Genomic DNA, 16365 nt, shown 5'->3' with positions numbered 1-16365 from the left:
GCCATCCGCGCGCTTAGGTGCCCCCTCGGAACTCCGAGGTTGATCGCGAGGGGAGCGGTTCTCAGACCCCCTCACCGCTCAGGCGACACTCGGGCTGGGACAGGTGAGATTTGGGTCCGAGTTTCTGTCTCACTAGAAGGCAGGCGTCTGCACAGATTTATTTTTACCGTGATTTGTGCGGAGTCGTGCAGAGTTGGAACCAGTCCGGTGCATCCGCCCAGCAGCGGTTCTCAACCTGTGGGTCGCGACCCCTTTGGGGGTCAAACGACCCTTTCACAGGGGTCGCCTAAGACCATCGGAAAACACATATATAATTACATATTGTTTTTGTGATTAATCACTATGCTTTAATTATGTTCAATTTGTAACAATGAAAATACATCCTGCATATCAGATATTTACATTACGATTCATAACAGTAGCAAAATTACAGTTATGAAGTAGCAACAAAAATAATTTTATGGTTGGGGGTCACCACAACATGAGGAACTGTATTAAAGGGTCGCGGCATTAGGAAGGTTGAGAACCACCGATCTAAATATTTCAGATTTTGTGGTCTCTACACTGGAGTTGTAAACAACCATAACATGGGCAGAATTCACCATAAGAGTGGTGTGTGAAGTGCTATGATATTTCAGAAGGAGGAGGGAGGGAAATTCTGGCTGGACAGGACAATCAGGGTTGGCTTCACAGAGGAGGTGGCATCTGAGCTGAACTTTTAAGAGTAAGTTCAATTTCTATCGGCTGAGAAAGGCTGCTGCAGGGTAGAGGGGACTGAAAGAATGAGCGTATCGAATTGTAATGACACAAGTTAGGAGGGAAAATTGGGGAATTGGGTGGGGGAAGGGGATTATAGTCTTTTTTGTCATCTCCACCCTTCCGTGTTCACCCGCACCCGGTCCCAGCTCTCCTCTTTCTCTCAGCATCTAAGAAAGATTAACTTCTCTCAGTGCGAGAGAGAAAGTTATCATTAGCAAATGTGCAGGAGGCAGCTGATTGATGTTTCTCTCTCATCGATGTTTCTAACTCTCTATTCCTCTCCCTTCCTCTCTGTAAAAAATCAATAAAATATATTTAAAAATAAATAAATAAAAACATTGATGACACAGAGATTGCCTGAGTGGGGGGAGGGGAGGGGAGGTTCCCAGACAAGGAAGGCTAGTGGGGAGCTGAGACCTGAAAGACGGGGACAGACCAGTGACAGCAACCTGGCAGAGGGCAAAAGTGCTGCAGGACAGACCTGCATGTTCGCAAACACGTGGAGTGCTGTCGCCTTGACATTCAGCACACGTGACAAACGTAAGAAAGATGAGCGCTAGTGACAAGAAGATCAATGTGTAACCGGCCTTTTGCTGCAGTCTTTATTGTTGATTAATAACCTTAATGTTCAAACATTATTTACACCTAGAGTTTGAAAGCCACTTAAACCGAATGTAATTGCTCAAGCCCTTGGTCTGAAATTCAGATGACTTCAGAAGAAAAATTCAGAAAGCAGCAGTGGAATAAATTAACGCAACTCGTATTACACATTTTGTAATAACAGAGGGTATGGGTGGACTAATGAGTACTACATTAATGAACAAGAAAACCACAGTATATACACAAAAAGAATTTCTGCTCATTTTTTCTGCCTCAGCAAATAGGTGTGTGTGTGTTTTTTCTATTTAACTGTAAATTTATCACTGTGAAAAAATTTGGGGGAAATGCAGATGGACAAAAATAAATAAATCACAAATTCTAAAAAAGATTATTTTTAAATTAAAATTCAGAGAGTTCTTCCTCCAAAATGTTTGAACCACTCCAAATGTCTTACTCCCCAAAAACATAAGAGCCAGACAGGGTTGGGCAACAAGTACTAAGAAGCTGTAGGAACTGTTTTATGGGGCAGGATCAAGAGACTCGTGTGTGTATATAATAATTAAGTCAAAATTAAAGAGCTACATATAAGAGCGAATACAGCTTTTAAATGCTGTAGATAAAAAACTAGTAGACCATAGAGAGACGTAACAGAATAAAATAGAAGGAAACCTGGCCTAAATAGCAGAAAAAGCTTTCCAACATTCTTATATTTCCATTATCATATCTGAATGGAAACGGTAATAAAATGACCTTATTAATTAATACTCATTATTTGGCAGACCTAAAACGAGGCAAACACTAGAAAATTGGGAGGTAAAATGAAATCCAGTATCTCTGTTTCTTTACCTTTTCTCTCTCAAGTTAAAGCCATTTGGGAATATGGGAATAGCCAATGATCATCTAAGTGCACTAAGTAAAGTTATTTAGAGTCTGGTACTGTATTTGTGAATGTATAATGTCCAATGATCATCTAAGTGCACTAAGTAAAGTTATTTAGAGTCTGGTACTGTATTTGTGAATAAGTAAAGGTATAATGTCAATTTCCAGGATAAATTTACCTATTAAATTCAACCAACAGGTATTCAGTACCAACAGCCATAATGTTAGATGCTGGGCATAAAAAGATATAAGATGCCTGCTTTCAAGGACTTGATTCACTGGTGCAGGTGATACAAGATATCTACTATTCTGGGCCAAGAGAAAAGCAACTTGTTGATTAATGCTCACTTATCCTATATAATAAAAGGCTAATATGCAAATTGAAATGGCGGAAACCAGGGGGCAGACGCTCAACACAGGAGCTGCCCTCTGGTGGTTAGTGCGCTCCCACAGGGGAGGGGAGGGACCCGCTCAGCCAGAAACCGGGCTCACGGCTGGCGAGCGCAGCAGCAGTGGCGGGAGCCTCTCCCTCCTCCGCTGCAGCGCTAAGGATGTCTGACTGTCGGCTTAGGCCCGCTCCCAGACTGAGAAAGGGTGCAGTCTGGGCTGAGGGATGCCCCCCCCCCCCGCATGACTTTCATGCACCAGGCCTCTAGTGAGAAAATAAGCAACCTGAATATGTTAGAAACCACTTTAGGAAATGGTAAGAGGAAGTGATCAGATTGATGAAGGATATTTTCCTTAATGAAGCTACTTTTATACTACATATGACTGGATAATTTCTCTTAATACGATATTTGGGGGGGGGGGTTCTGACTTGAGAGAAGTAAATAAGATTCTCAAAAAAACAGTTGTTGCCCTAACCGGTTTGGCTCAGTGGATAGAGTGTCGGCCTGCAGACTGAAGGGTCCCGGGTTCAATTCCAGTCAAGGGCATGTACCTTGGTTTGGGCACATCCCCAGTGGGGGGTGTTTAGGAGGCAGCTGATCGATGTTTCTCTCTTATCGATGTTTCTAACTCTCTATCCCTCTCCCTTCCTCTCTGTAAAAAATCAATAAAATATATTTTTTTTAAAATAGTTGTTAAGGGTGAAACAGAGGGTATATATATTTGCAACATAATATCTTACAGCTTTAAAACAAGTATTATGTTTTAGAGTTTACAGAATGCTTTTTACATTCATCGTTTTGTTTATAAGAATGCTGTAATGATGGTATTTATACTGATGAACATAAATTTTAGAGGTAAACTAAGATTCGTGGTTATACTGGTACATTATTCACCAAACCTTTATCAAGTGCGTACCATGTGCCACATATGGGGAGTAAGCACCTATAGGTACACAGCAGTGAACAGGGCAGATGTGGTTCCCGCCTTCTTGGACTTGGCTTTCTAGAGAGAGAAGGACTTCAAGCACTTGCCAGAAGCTCTATGAAGACGAAGACGCTACTCCCCTCTAAGCCCCCATTGTCTCTCCAAGCCCATCTCTCACCACACCGAGGTCTTTTGGTGCCTAGACAGCTCTCTCTCCCACCTCTAATGGGGGGCATGCCATCACTTCACTTGGAACAGTCTTCGCCACCATCCATTTATCGCTCTGATGACAGCCACCTATTTCTACTTCAGGTTAAACGTCACTTCCTCCAGGATTCTTCCCTGGCCCCCGATTCGTTTAGATGCCAAGGCAGTGAGCACTGACAACACCCTGCCTGCACCGACTAGACTTCAGTGTAATTACTTGCAGACTGTACGCTTAGCGAGCGGAAGGACCATCTTTGTGTTGTTCACCATTGTGTCACAAATGCCTCACAGAGAACCAGGCAAATCAGATGCTCTCAAAAAAATGCTAGTGAGCCCGGCCGGCGTGGCTCAGTGGTTGAGCATCAAACCTGTAAACCAGGAGGTCACAGTTTGATTCCCAGTCAGGGCACATGCCTGGGTTGAGAGCTCAATCCCTAGTAAGGGGTGTGCAGGAGGCAGCCAATCAATGATTCTCTCTCATCATTGGTGTTTCTTTTTCTCCCTCTCCCTTCCTCTCTGAAATCAATAAAAATGTATTTAAAAATAAATAAAGTGAATCCAGCCCCTGTGCACTAATGCATTGGGTTCCATCTCTGCTCACACATGGGGTTCATCAAGCCATCCTTCCTGAAACACTTTCTTCACTTGGCTCCCAGGCTCAACCTTTCCTGATTTTCTCCCTGCCTCTCTGAATACCCAATCTCCTTTGCTGATGTCTCCTCACCACTCTGACCTCTAAGGTTAAAAAGAAGTCCACGCCCCTGGACCTCTTCCCTCTAACTACATCCATCTCTTGTTTCTAGCTCATGGCTTTAGACATCACCTCTATGTTTATAAGTTACAAAACTGCATCACCAGCGCTTGGCCTCTTTCCTGAAAGCCAGTCAGTCTCACACCCAGAGGCCTATTTGACACATCCATTAAATGTTGGACATACAGCATAACCCAGCCGGCCCCAAACTAGACGCCTGGTGTCTTCTGCCTCCACCCTGCTGCTCCTGTCATCTTGCCCATGCAAAAGGATGGCAGCCTTGTTCTTACGGTTGCTCAAGCCAAAAAGGTTGGAGACATCCTTGACTACTTTTTCTGTCACATCCCCACATCTGATCAATCCTTCAACAAATCCCATAGCTACCTCCACAGCTACCACTCTGGTCCCAGGCACCCTCATTTCTCACCTGGAGTGTATAATGACCTGCTAACTTGTCTTTCTGTTTCCCCTTTGCTCCCTTCTCTTTACTCTCCCCATAGCTAGCAGGGGAATCCCTTCAGAACAAAAGTGAGGTGATCATGTCAGTCCCCCGATCAAGACCTTCTGTGGCTCCCCAGCTCATGCAGTGATAGTCAAAGTCCTTATAATGACCTGTAGGGCCCTATCCAACTCCTCCCCTTCCCCTTGTCCCTCCCACACCAGTGTCACCTTTTCAATGATGTCTTCTTTCAACTCTTTAATGAAATAACCTACCTTCCTCTCATACTTCCAAACACCTTTCTCTCTTTTTAAAAATATTTTCTTTTTTTTTAAAATATATTTTATTGATTTTTTACAGAGAGGAAGGGAGAAGGATAGAGAGTTAGAAACATCGATGAGAGAGAAGCATCGATCAGCTGCCTCCTGCACACCCCCTACTGGGGATGTGCCTGCAACCAAGGTACATGCCCTTGACCGGAATCGAACCCGGGACTCTTCAGTCTCCAGGCCGACGCTCTCTCCAGTGAGCCAAACCGGCTAGGGCTAAAAATATTTTCTTATTGATTTCAGAGAGGAAAGGAGAGGGAAAGAGATAGAAACATCAATGATGAGAGAGAATCATTGATCGGCTGCCTCTTGCACACCCCCTCCTGGGGATCGAGCCCATAACCCGGGTATGTGCCCTCCACCAGAATCAAACCTGGGACCCTTCTGTCCACAGGCCGATGCTCTATCCACTGAGCCAAACTGGCTAGGGCCACCTTTCTCTCTTTTTTTAAATTTTCCGCCATAGCCTTTATTTGCTTGTCACCATCTGATCCCCAACACATTTTATGAGTTTATGTCTTTACTGTCTAGACTATAATAAGTTTGACGAGGGCAGGGATTTGTTTCTGTTTGGTTCAACTGCTGTATCTCTGATATCTATACTGCCTGGCACAGAGGAAGCGCTCAATAAATATTTGTTGAAAAAATGACTTAATTGATTAAAGCAAGCCTCCTATGTTATAATTGCCATCTGCATGTTGTTCTCCCCTCTGACCCTGGAAGTCCCTTGGAGGTAATGACTGGGACGGTTCATCTTAGTGTATGGACAGCGCCTGGCACATGGTCAACCCCCAGAAAGTGGCTTTTTAGTGTGTGCTTCAGAGCACCTGATGGTTCCAGCTTCGTGATAGCAAACAAGGTCCGAAACCTCACAGCCTTGCAATCCTAACCACGCAAGTGTCCACCTGGGATTGGAAATCCTTTCAACAGTGGCAGACCAAGGGCCGATGGGTGCACTGTGCCTGTGCCAGGCAGTTCGCACGGAACCTTTAGGTTCTGCAAATTGAAAGCAGGAAATTGTGATGCAGATTCACTTGAGTATATTTTTAGCAGAAAGGTGTCCTGGCAGTATTTGTGCAAATGCATACACCCGTGAGTCTTCATCCATTAATATTTTGCCAGACTCCAGGAGAGCGCTGAGGGGAAGTTAGAGGCATGTTTGTGGGAACTGGAGCACATACTTACACATGCCATTGTTGGCATGCCTTGAAGCCCAGCTCCTGCTTGGGAATTTAGGAGATTAAGCCCAAAGCTACACAAAGCAATAGGGTGAAGGAAACAGAATGAGTAAGACACTGTGCATCGTGGTTTTGGGTGTGGTTTGAAAACAGGCGTCTCTGTTAAATGTGTAAAATATGATTAGAAGGAACCCTGGGACCACAGGGTGTGGGCTTCCCTCTTGGGTTTGTGGATATTAGACAGCCTTACATGGACCTTTTCAGTGTGTTATCTTCTCAGGGAGCAACTGAAATGGCCCCTCCTCCGGGATTTCCCTCCTTTCCTGACACCCAATCTAAATCTAAATGCCACCCTATGCCAGTTCTCAGCAGAGCATTCCTTACTAACTGATAGTTTTCTTAGTCTCCGTGGTTATTGTCTGTCTCGCCACACTAGATGGTAAGCTTTAAGGGACCAAGTTTGTCTTGTTCACCATTGTTTCCCCAACGCCTGGAACTATGCCTGGTGCAGGGAGGGCACTCCATAAACGTGAGATGTGTGAATTGTGAGAATGAACAAGTCATCTTTTCTGTCAAAGGACAGTTTAAGCAGCCACCATGTTGGCCACATGACTTGCAGCTCCCCTGGGGACCACCATCTTGAACTGCAAAGGCCAGCCCCTCCCTTCAAATTAGCCAATCGCGAAAGACTGTGCACCTGAGCTCCAATCAAGAGTGAGGGACAGGTCACGTGCGTCAGGATGAAAAAGGGGAGCAGACCGCCTGCTCAGTGTGCGGTGCTCCCAGACCGTGTGCTGCGCACCCTCCTGCAGGAGTAAAGATGTTTGCCTTGCTGCCTGGCTCCGGAGTATGATTCGTGTTCTACCAGGACCCCTGAATTTGGGGGCTCACCTTATTTCTCACAGAATAAATAAAGGAATGGAGACTGTGGTAGGCAGATTCTAAGAGGCCCCCCACCCCCCCAAGACTCCACCCTATATAATACCTGGGACTGTAAATATGATGTCTTATTATTCCTGTGATTAGCTTATACATGTTACAATTGACAAAAAAGGAGAGCTATCTGGATTGGTCTGACCAAACTCATGAGCCCTTTAAATCTCTTTAAAGCATTCAAAGAGATTCAAAGCAAGCATGAGAGGAAATATGGAGGGAGCCACATGGCAAGGAATTGCAGATGGCCTCTGGAAGCTGAGAGCAGTCCGCCAGCCAACAGCCAGCCAATGAACAGAGATCTCAGTCCTACAAGTGCAAAGATCTGAATTCCATCAACAACTCGGATGAGTGTGGAGGCAAATTCTTCCCCAGAGTCTCCAGAAAGGAATGCAGCTTGACCAGCACCTGGACTTCGGTCTGACAAAACCCTGAATGGAGAACCCAATCATGCCGCACTTGGACTTATGAACTACAGAACTGTGAGCTAACAAATGGGTGTTGTTTTATTTTATTTTTTAAAATATATTTTTACTAGAGGCCCGGTGCATGAATTCATGCACGGGTGGGGTCCCTTTGCCTGGCCGGCAATCAGGGATGATTGGGGCAGGCCAGCGGGGGCGGGGGGGAGGAACTATGGGAGGTGGGCCGGCTGTGGGAACGCACTGACCACCAGGGGGCAGCTCCTGTGTTGAGCGTCTTCCCCCTGGTGGTCAGTGCGTGTCATAGCGACCGGTCAACCAGTTGTTCTGTTGACTGGTCTCACAGTCGCTTAGGCTTTTATATATATAGATTGATTTCAGAGATGAAGGGAGAGGGAGAGAGACATAGAAACATCAATGATGAGAGAGAATCATTGATCAGTTGCCTCCTGCGTGTCCCACACTGGGGATCGAGCCTGCAACCTGGCTAGTGCCCTGACCGGGAATTGAACCATGACCTCCTGGTTCATAGGTCGATAATCAACCACTGAGCCACAATGGCTAGACTAAATTACCACTAAGTTTGTAGTAATTTGATTTGTTACACAGCAATAGAAAATTAATACAGAGACCTTAACAGTTTTCTCCATATTAACAGAGAAGGAAGAATGAAGCACTAAAGGAGTCTAAAATTCTAAAGTGATTTTGCCTTGCATGAAATGAAAACAAAGGCACAGCTCAATGGAGGACAAAGACAAATTGTGTAGGTTTAACTGTACAAATTTAGACTGTTGAGCAAAGCCCCATAGAAGGAATCAGAGACTGCTCCACAGTGGTGTTCTGTTTGTTTTTCTCTTAAGAGAAAGTTTATTTAGACAGTCACAGAGGTAGAAGAAGTAAGTGGTAGAAGAAATGGGCTCTGGAAACAAGTTACTGAGGCAAAAGAAGGGGCCCTTGGAGCTTAGGAGAGAGAAAGGTGAAGGTGTGATGCACCTGGAGAGAAGAAGCGGGGGAGGGGAAAGACGCAGGCATGTCCCTGGAGTTAGAGCACCTCCACGGGGTTTTAGAACTAGGGGGTATGTTTCATTTCCTAGAGAACTGGATCACAAATACATCTCAGTTCATCCTGTAAGCATGCCACATTTGGAGTTTGACATGGCTTCAAACCCCAGCTCTGCCATTTACTAGCACTATGACTTTAGGCAAATAATCTCTCTGAGCCTCAGTTTTATCATCTGTGTAATAGGCATGATGAGTTTGGTTGAGGTTTCAATGAGATGCTACCTGTAGCACTCAGCATAATCCCTGACACAAGCTCTCTAGAGATAGTTTTCACATATATGTATAGAAGAGGGACAAAAATCAATACATAGAATATTTATAGCCTCTTTCTGTCCCCTTAGCTACTCTAATATTCTGATATTAGCTTTCATCCCTACCTTCCCTTTTTTCCCTACCTGCTAGTGTATTCATTAGGTACATAGAGTAATGAGTTGGGAAGACAGCTGCTGAAGTGGCATAGGAGATTCAAATAAGAAAGGGTTGAGATAAGAAAAGAGGAAGAATAGAGGGGCAGAGAAAGGCTGAATGGTGAAGAAAGGGAAAGAGAAGCCCTGGCTGGTTTGGCTCAGTGAGTAGACCATTGGCCTGGGGACTGAAGGGTCCTGAGTTTAATTCCAGTCAAGGGCACATGCCTGGGTTGTGGGCTCAATCCCCAGGGGGTGCGTATCTGAGGCAGCCGATCAATGATTCTCTCTGATCATCATTGATGTTTCTATCTCTCTCACCCTCTCCTTTCCTCTCTGAAATCAATAAAAATATATTTTAAAAAAAGAATCAACCAATGAATGCATAAATAAGTGGAACAACAAATCAATGTTTCCCTCTCTCCCTTCCTCTCTCTCTCTCTAAAAAAAAAAAAAGAAAAGAAAAAAATTACTGTAGGTAATGAATTATATTCTCATTAATGTTCTTTGAAAAATGTAGATAAGGATATGAACTTATTTTAATTACAGTTTTCTTGCTGAACTGTTTCTTTTGATGCAATACAGTTCCAAAGCTTGGCTTCCTGGGGCCTGGGATCTACTCAGGTTCCATTATCAGCACCCTGAAACTGTGGAGACACAAGAAGGACCACTTCCTTTGGGGAATGTTCTGGAAGCCTCACATACACTGGAAGCCAGTTAACCGTCAGGACAATGTCAGGGAAATTGACTGAAGCTCCTTCCAGAGGTGACTTCCTGGTTCCCAAGCTGGCCTGGAAACCCTTACAAGAGCTGCCACTCCAATGGCTCTCTTAGCTGCCATGCCTGATCTCTCATTGAATCCAATTATGGGAAAAAGATAAAAAGAGCCCGTTTGGCTCCCAGGGACCTGGGAATTAGAACATCTGTGACCGCCTTACAATCCCTTGTCCACACGCCCAGACAGTTTGGGCATTTTTCAAGTCCACATTAGTGCCAACCACTTCTTACTCTTTTCCTGGGGAGTAATGAGCAAGCAGGCTGTGCAAACAGGACATAGCTGGCTGAGACTGCCATCCTTAGAAAAGTCTGCTGGTAAGTAGGCCCTTGCCTGGTGTCTGCGAACTTCAACTTCAGGAGTGCTCCCACCATTCCCAAAATTTATAAGCGTGACTGACTATGCCTAAACTTTTTGTACAAATAATGGGGTTTATGCTGACCATGTTTCCTTCTGAGAGCCTGGAATGTTGATGTGTGTTAGGCAGAAGATGCCTATGTGACTGGCCCCCAATAAAAAAACCTGAATCTCTAATGAGCACTGGGTCTTTAATGAGCTTCCCTGGTCAACAATATTTTATGTGTGTTGTCACAACTTGTTGCTGGAGGAATTAAGTGCATCCTGTGTGATGCCACTAGGAGAGAACTTCTGGAAGCGTGGGTCCACTTTTCTCTGAACACCACCCCATGTGCCTTTTCCCTTTGCTGATTTCACTTTGTATTCTCTGGCAATAATAAATCATAGCCATGAGGACAGCTATATGCTGAATCGCGCGAGTCCCTCAACAAGTCATTGAATCTGGGGCTGGTTTTGGGGACCTCCTACACAGGGCTATCTCTGTCTATAAAAATAGCATAAAGGCTTTTTTCTTCATTCAGATCTTCATAGGGAGAGGTACAGAGGACAGGATAAATGGTTCCACTGAGAAAACAAGCACAGAGAAAAAAGGCAACATAGTGAGGTTTCAGAGCTAAGATGGCAGAGCTGGGACTAGAATTCGGGTTTGTCTGTTTCCACATCCTTCCGTTAGTGACATTTCAACAATCTTATTGCTAAAGGTTGGGAATACCTCCCTTCCTTCTCTCTACCCCTTTTTCCTTCCCCTTAACTCTGGGGAACCTGTCTGGCAGGTCTGACAGCACCTAGTGGTGAAATGGGAAGAAGGGTGGCGTCAATTCCACTCACCCTCCCTCCCACCCGTGGATAACCTCTCTACCCTTGGCCCTGTGTCCCACTCCATCCAAGCTTGGCCACTGCCTTCCTTAGCCTTCCCTCCCTGCATCCACCACCTTCTAACAACTTTGTTTTAGAATCTATTGACCACTGTCTTTATCCTCATTTATTTTCTGAGTGCCTCCTATGTGCCAGAGACAAGGGTGGCACCCACAGGCCTTGGCCACAGGGAGCTGCTCCCTAACACATTCATTGAGGAAATACTTAGCGTCAGGGACTGCTGAAGACACAGCATGAACAGCCCCACGGGGGCAGGGAGAGGCAGTTCACCTAGCACACTTTCATCCTGCTCCACCTCGTTCTCTCTTTCCTCCAGTATGGATCTCTAGGTCTGAAATCCCAGAAGCAAGATCTCTGGTCATGCCTTCCCTCCCCCTTTCTGTGTTCCCACCTGATTGTCAGGCAGTCACAGGCAAGAACTCTGCTATGGTTATATCTGTATCCATCTCCCCACCCTTGAGCCCATGTCACAGCCTGTTGTGCAAATGCTTCACTCTGAGCAAGGGAGATCGAGTTTTACTGATTCTACAGTCTTGCTAAGTTAATGGGAAATGATTCTCCCAGCCAAAATGATACTACATATTTTGGGCTAAATGTCTGTAAGATTCAGCAAATTACCTTGGTGAACGGGGAAAGATCAGAGATTTGGGGTATATAAATTTAACATTTTCTCTTTAAAAATCTGTTTTTAATGGTTTTTAGAAAGAGAGGAAGGAAGAGGGAGAGAGATAGAAACATGGGTAAGAGAGGACCGCCCCCCCCCCCCCCCCGCCGCAAAAAAAAAGAGAGGACCATCAATCGGCTGTCCCCTGCACACACTCCTCCCCCCCACCCACAATCAATCGAGTCTGCGGTAATGGAACCGATGAGATGACCTCTTTGTTCATGGGTCAATGCTCAACCACTGAGCCACACAAGCTCAGCCATATTTTCTCATTTCTTTCTGTTTACCATGTTTCATCAAATCTAGAAATGCCATCAATGATTGAACATGTCATTTTGTGTACCATTAAGAAAAATAGCAATTGTAATTGTAGGATGCATCCTAGTTTCAGAGATTTTAAAATTTGAACTATTGGAAGCAATCCATACAGTATTTTTTAAAATTATGAAATAAAGCTGATGGGAAGCACATTGCCTGGAGGACTAGCTGCTGGTGACCAGGAGACCGCGGGAGCGGCTAGTCCTCCAGGCCTCGTGTCCGTGCCACTCCCTGGACCCACAGTGGGCAGGACTAGGTAACTTGATGGGTGGGAGCCCTGCTGCTCTCCTCCAGCTGTGCCAGGAGGAAATCACAGCCCTGCCCAGGGAGTGGCTGCCTGGGAGGTGAAGGGAGGAAGCTCCCACGAGGAGCTGCGTGTATATTTGTAAGCGTAGTCCTCCCCTGAAAACAGCTCTCCCTCAGGTCCAAGAATGGCTTCCCTGACTGACAGCCTCAGCACATGGGACGCTTCCCAGCGTGGCACCACCAGCGAAGACAAGGCCATGGCCAAAACCATCCGCAACCTGAGGAAGTCTTTCGCCAGCCTGTTCTCCGACTAACCGGGTCCTGCCTGGGAGGGGTGCTGTTACACTCTCCCCTCTCCCACCTCATCTTCCTTCTCAGCCTTGGTTCCTGATGGGAACAGAATGGAGGGCCTGAGAATATACTTTATAACGCCTCTGCCCCAGAAAAAGAAATTATGAAATAAAAATAAAAGGAGGAGAAAGAACTGCTGAAGTCTTACCTACCTAGAGAAAACCATTTTATTAGCATCTGTTAGAATGTTATTATCTTCAATATTTTCAATGACATTTTTTACAGTTATGGACCTTACATATAGTACATTTATTATGCATAATGTATTAAATATATACACTTATACGTATTTGTAGATATAGACATTTATATTATACATTTCTAAATATATAGGCATTTTATTTATATAGTTCATAATGTTTGGGGTACTATATAGATGTTGATGTAAACAAAGCTGACCCCATCTTTGTGTGCCCTCTAATTTCCCCCTAGTTTCCATGCTGAGTCTCAGCCAGCACCAAAGCCTCATAGTGAATGATTAGCTGTATCCTGTAACCAAGATTCCTGTCAGTAAACGGCCAGAATGGCATAGCAACCGAGATAAATATCAAACGAAGTACTGGCATTGATTGTAAGCAATTATCCATCATAAGACCACCAGGAGTTATGGTTCCTGGCTCAAGCTACATTCTTTGTCCCTTCGCCTTGTCAATCATTAGTAGTTCAGCTGTACTAGAAAACATCTACTGTAACAACTGTAGAGCAGGGGAGAGTAATCTGTGTAGACTACTGAGACGTCTTTTCCATCCCGACTCAATCTTCCCTGTAAGTAAATTACCTTACAATACATTCTGTTATATCCAGTGAATTTGCCTGCTTTGTTTTTTTTATCTTAAGACACCTTTACAGTATGGTGGTCACTGTACCTTCACTCCACCTTTACACAGGTGCACAGCCCCAAACCTTCCTTCACATTGTCCCCCGACACCCTTCCTCTGAGTTAACCATTGTCAGCAGCTGGGTGTGCACGTCTCCAATCATGTATATATATAAATACATATCAGAGGGAAGGCGTGGGAGGGCCAGTGGGTGGGGAGAGATCAACCAAAGAACTTGTATGCATATATGCATAACCCATGGACACAGAAAATAGGGTGGGGAAAGCATGGGGCAGGGATGGGCATGGGCTAGAAAAGGTCATTGGGGGGGAAAAGGGGACATATGAAATACTTTCAACAATAAAGATTTTTAAATAAAATAAAAAATTAAATACATATTGGTTTGGAGTTTTACATACATATGGGATCATAGTGAGTTAGTACAAATGTGTCTGCCTCACTCTCTCAATGACTGTAATATGGAATATGCCATCAAATTTTTCTTTATTAATAGAGATTTAGGTGATTTTCACTTTCGCTATTACTGGCAGCTCTGCATGAAGATCCTTGCACCTGCGTATTTGTGTGCATGTGTAAGTGTTTCACCAAAAGCAGGTATTTGAGGTGCAGGCCGATGCAGGCTGGTATATTGTTGAGATTATTAAAGCAAACCCACGATAGGATCTATTTATCTGTAGAAACTTGCTGAAAATTACGAAGGCCAACGAAACCTAAGTGCAAGTGTCTTCTTGGCTTCCAAACTGATTCTGAATCTGTGTCTCACTCAGCCCCTATTACATGCATGTTTTCTGTGAGAACAAGAAATATTAACAACTACTTACTACAGTAGTAAGCACAGAGAATCCAAAGGTGCATAGTTCAGGATGCTGCCTCCAGGAGTTTAGTCCAATGGGAGAAACAGAAGAGTTATATACACACCTACATATACTCCATTCCTAGCTCTGAGGCCAAATGCTATTCGATTCTGGAAGAGAGAGAGAGGTTAGTTTTGCCTGTGTTTAGGGAAGAAATGGTATTTGAGCGTTCATGATGTAGAATTTCCCAAGGTCAAGAGCAGGTGGAACAAGGAGACTTGTTCAAAATGTAGCAGAACTGATGATAAAGTGAAAAACAGGAAACAGTGTCCATTAACAGACAATGAAACTAATCATATTTTCATAATAGCTTAAATGATTGAACCAGAGCTCTATTAACTTAGGTATATCTGTAAAAACAAAAATTGGGGGGGGGGGCAGCATTGTACAAGCAATCACAATCAATGTGCTGCAGAACAGGAGGCTGTGTAGCACCGTGATCTGGTGTGTGGCTAGAGACCCACTGCTGGGGTCCCATCCTGGCACCACCACTTGCAAGCTGTGTGGTCCTGGGTAAATGGTGCCACCTTTCAGTGTCCTCACCTGCAAACTGGGGGTCATCATAGGATTTATAAATAGGGGTATAGTGAGGATTTAAGGAAGTAATACAAGTAAAACACTTAGAACAGTGCCTGCCACTCAATAAATGTTAGCTATTTGTTGCATTGGTGTAAAATTTTTAAAGGAGTATAGTAGTTCGTTGAGTGAAACACACATATATCAAAGGTTGAAAACATTTAGTAAAATGACAAACACCAAATTCGGTTCCTTGCGTGGGGTAGGGAGGGGAAGGAGATGAGGGAAGAAAAGGGAAGCCCTAGCTGGTTTGACTCAGTGTTCGGCCTGTGCACTGGAGGATCCCGGGTTCAATTCTGCAGGCTTGCTCCCCAGTCTGGGGCACACGGGAGGCAACCAATCAATGATTCTTTCTCATTGATGTTTCTCTCCCTCTCCCTTCCTCTCTGAAATCAATAAAAATATATTTAAAAAACAATAAAAGGGAAATGCTTAAACTACACTTATAATAACTATGAAGTTGAGCAGTAACTACATGCTTTTCTTAGTATTCCTGCAGAAACCAAGGACCCTCCCTAATTCGTTTTGTGTGATTTGGGGATGGAGGTGCAGAGGATTCAGAAGGAAGGATCCTTGAGCCACCCAAACTGTCTGGCTCCTTCCCATCATTCAGATTTCAGTTCAAATAGTCCTTCTTCAGAGAAGCCTTCCTTGACGCCATTTTAAAGCAGTACACCTCTATCCACTCTAACACCCTTAACTATTATCTTATTGCAATGAGTTTATGACTCTGGGCTGTTTTAGTAGTACTTTACTGGTAATTGTCCATCTCTCCCCACTGGAATGCTGTCTTGTCAACACTATAATTCTAAAGCCATTTTAAGTTCTCAATTATTTTTTTTTTTTTTTTAAATTGATTTCAGAGAGGAAGGGAGAGGGAGAGATAGAAACATCCATGATGAGAATCATTACTAGGCTGCCTCCTGCACGCCCCCTCCTGGGGATTGAGCCAGTAACCCAGGCAAGTGCCCTTGACTGGAATGGAACCTGTGGTCCCTCAGTCCGCAGGCCGACGCTCTATCCACTGAGCAACCCAGCCAGGGCGGGCCTCCTCCTTTTAGCGGAGTGCAGAGGTAGAATGAGGAAAGCCCGAGGGAAGTGGGTTGAGGAGAAGGCGGGTGAAAATCTGCATTAGATAAACGGTGGGAAGCTGCGGAGCCTGAGCGAGGCTTCGGAGTGTGAAGAACCGAGGGCTGAAGGTGAATGGAAGGGCTGGGAGGAAGTCCGGACGA

At 44.6% G+C, this 16365-nt stretch overlaps 1 long non-coding RNA gene across 3 annotated transcripts; it reads left to right on the top strand.

Moving 5' to 3' along the window:
• The first annotated feature begins 6 nt into the window (after positions 1–6).
• On the top strand, positions 7–13672 carry LOC102262131. Of its 3 annotated transcripts, none has more exons than XR_001364702.1 (4): positions 7–103; positions 7567–7871; positions 9863–10043; positions 12691–13672. It is a non-coding gene; the product is annotated as an uncharacterized LOC102262131 (long non-coding RNA). The 3 variants fall into 3 exon arrangements; XR_314343.2 differs by lacking the exon at positions 12691–13672 and adding an exon at positions 8470–8574 and having other exon boundaries at positions 9863–11815; XR_314342.2 differs by lacking the exon at positions 12691–13672 and having other exon boundaries at positions 9863–11814.
• The last annotated feature ends 2693 nt before the right edge of the window (positions 13673–16365 follow it).

The sequence above is a fragment of the Myotis brandtii genome, unplaced genomic scaffold (genome assembly GCF_000412655.1).
Source record: "Myotis brandtii unplaced genomic scaffold, ASM41265v1 scaffold604, whole genome shotgun sequence".
NCBI lineage: Eukaryota > Metazoa > Chordata > Mammalia > Chiroptera > Vespertilionidae > Myotis > Myotis brandtii.
This window is presented reverse-complemented; position numbering and strand designations above follow the sequence as displayed.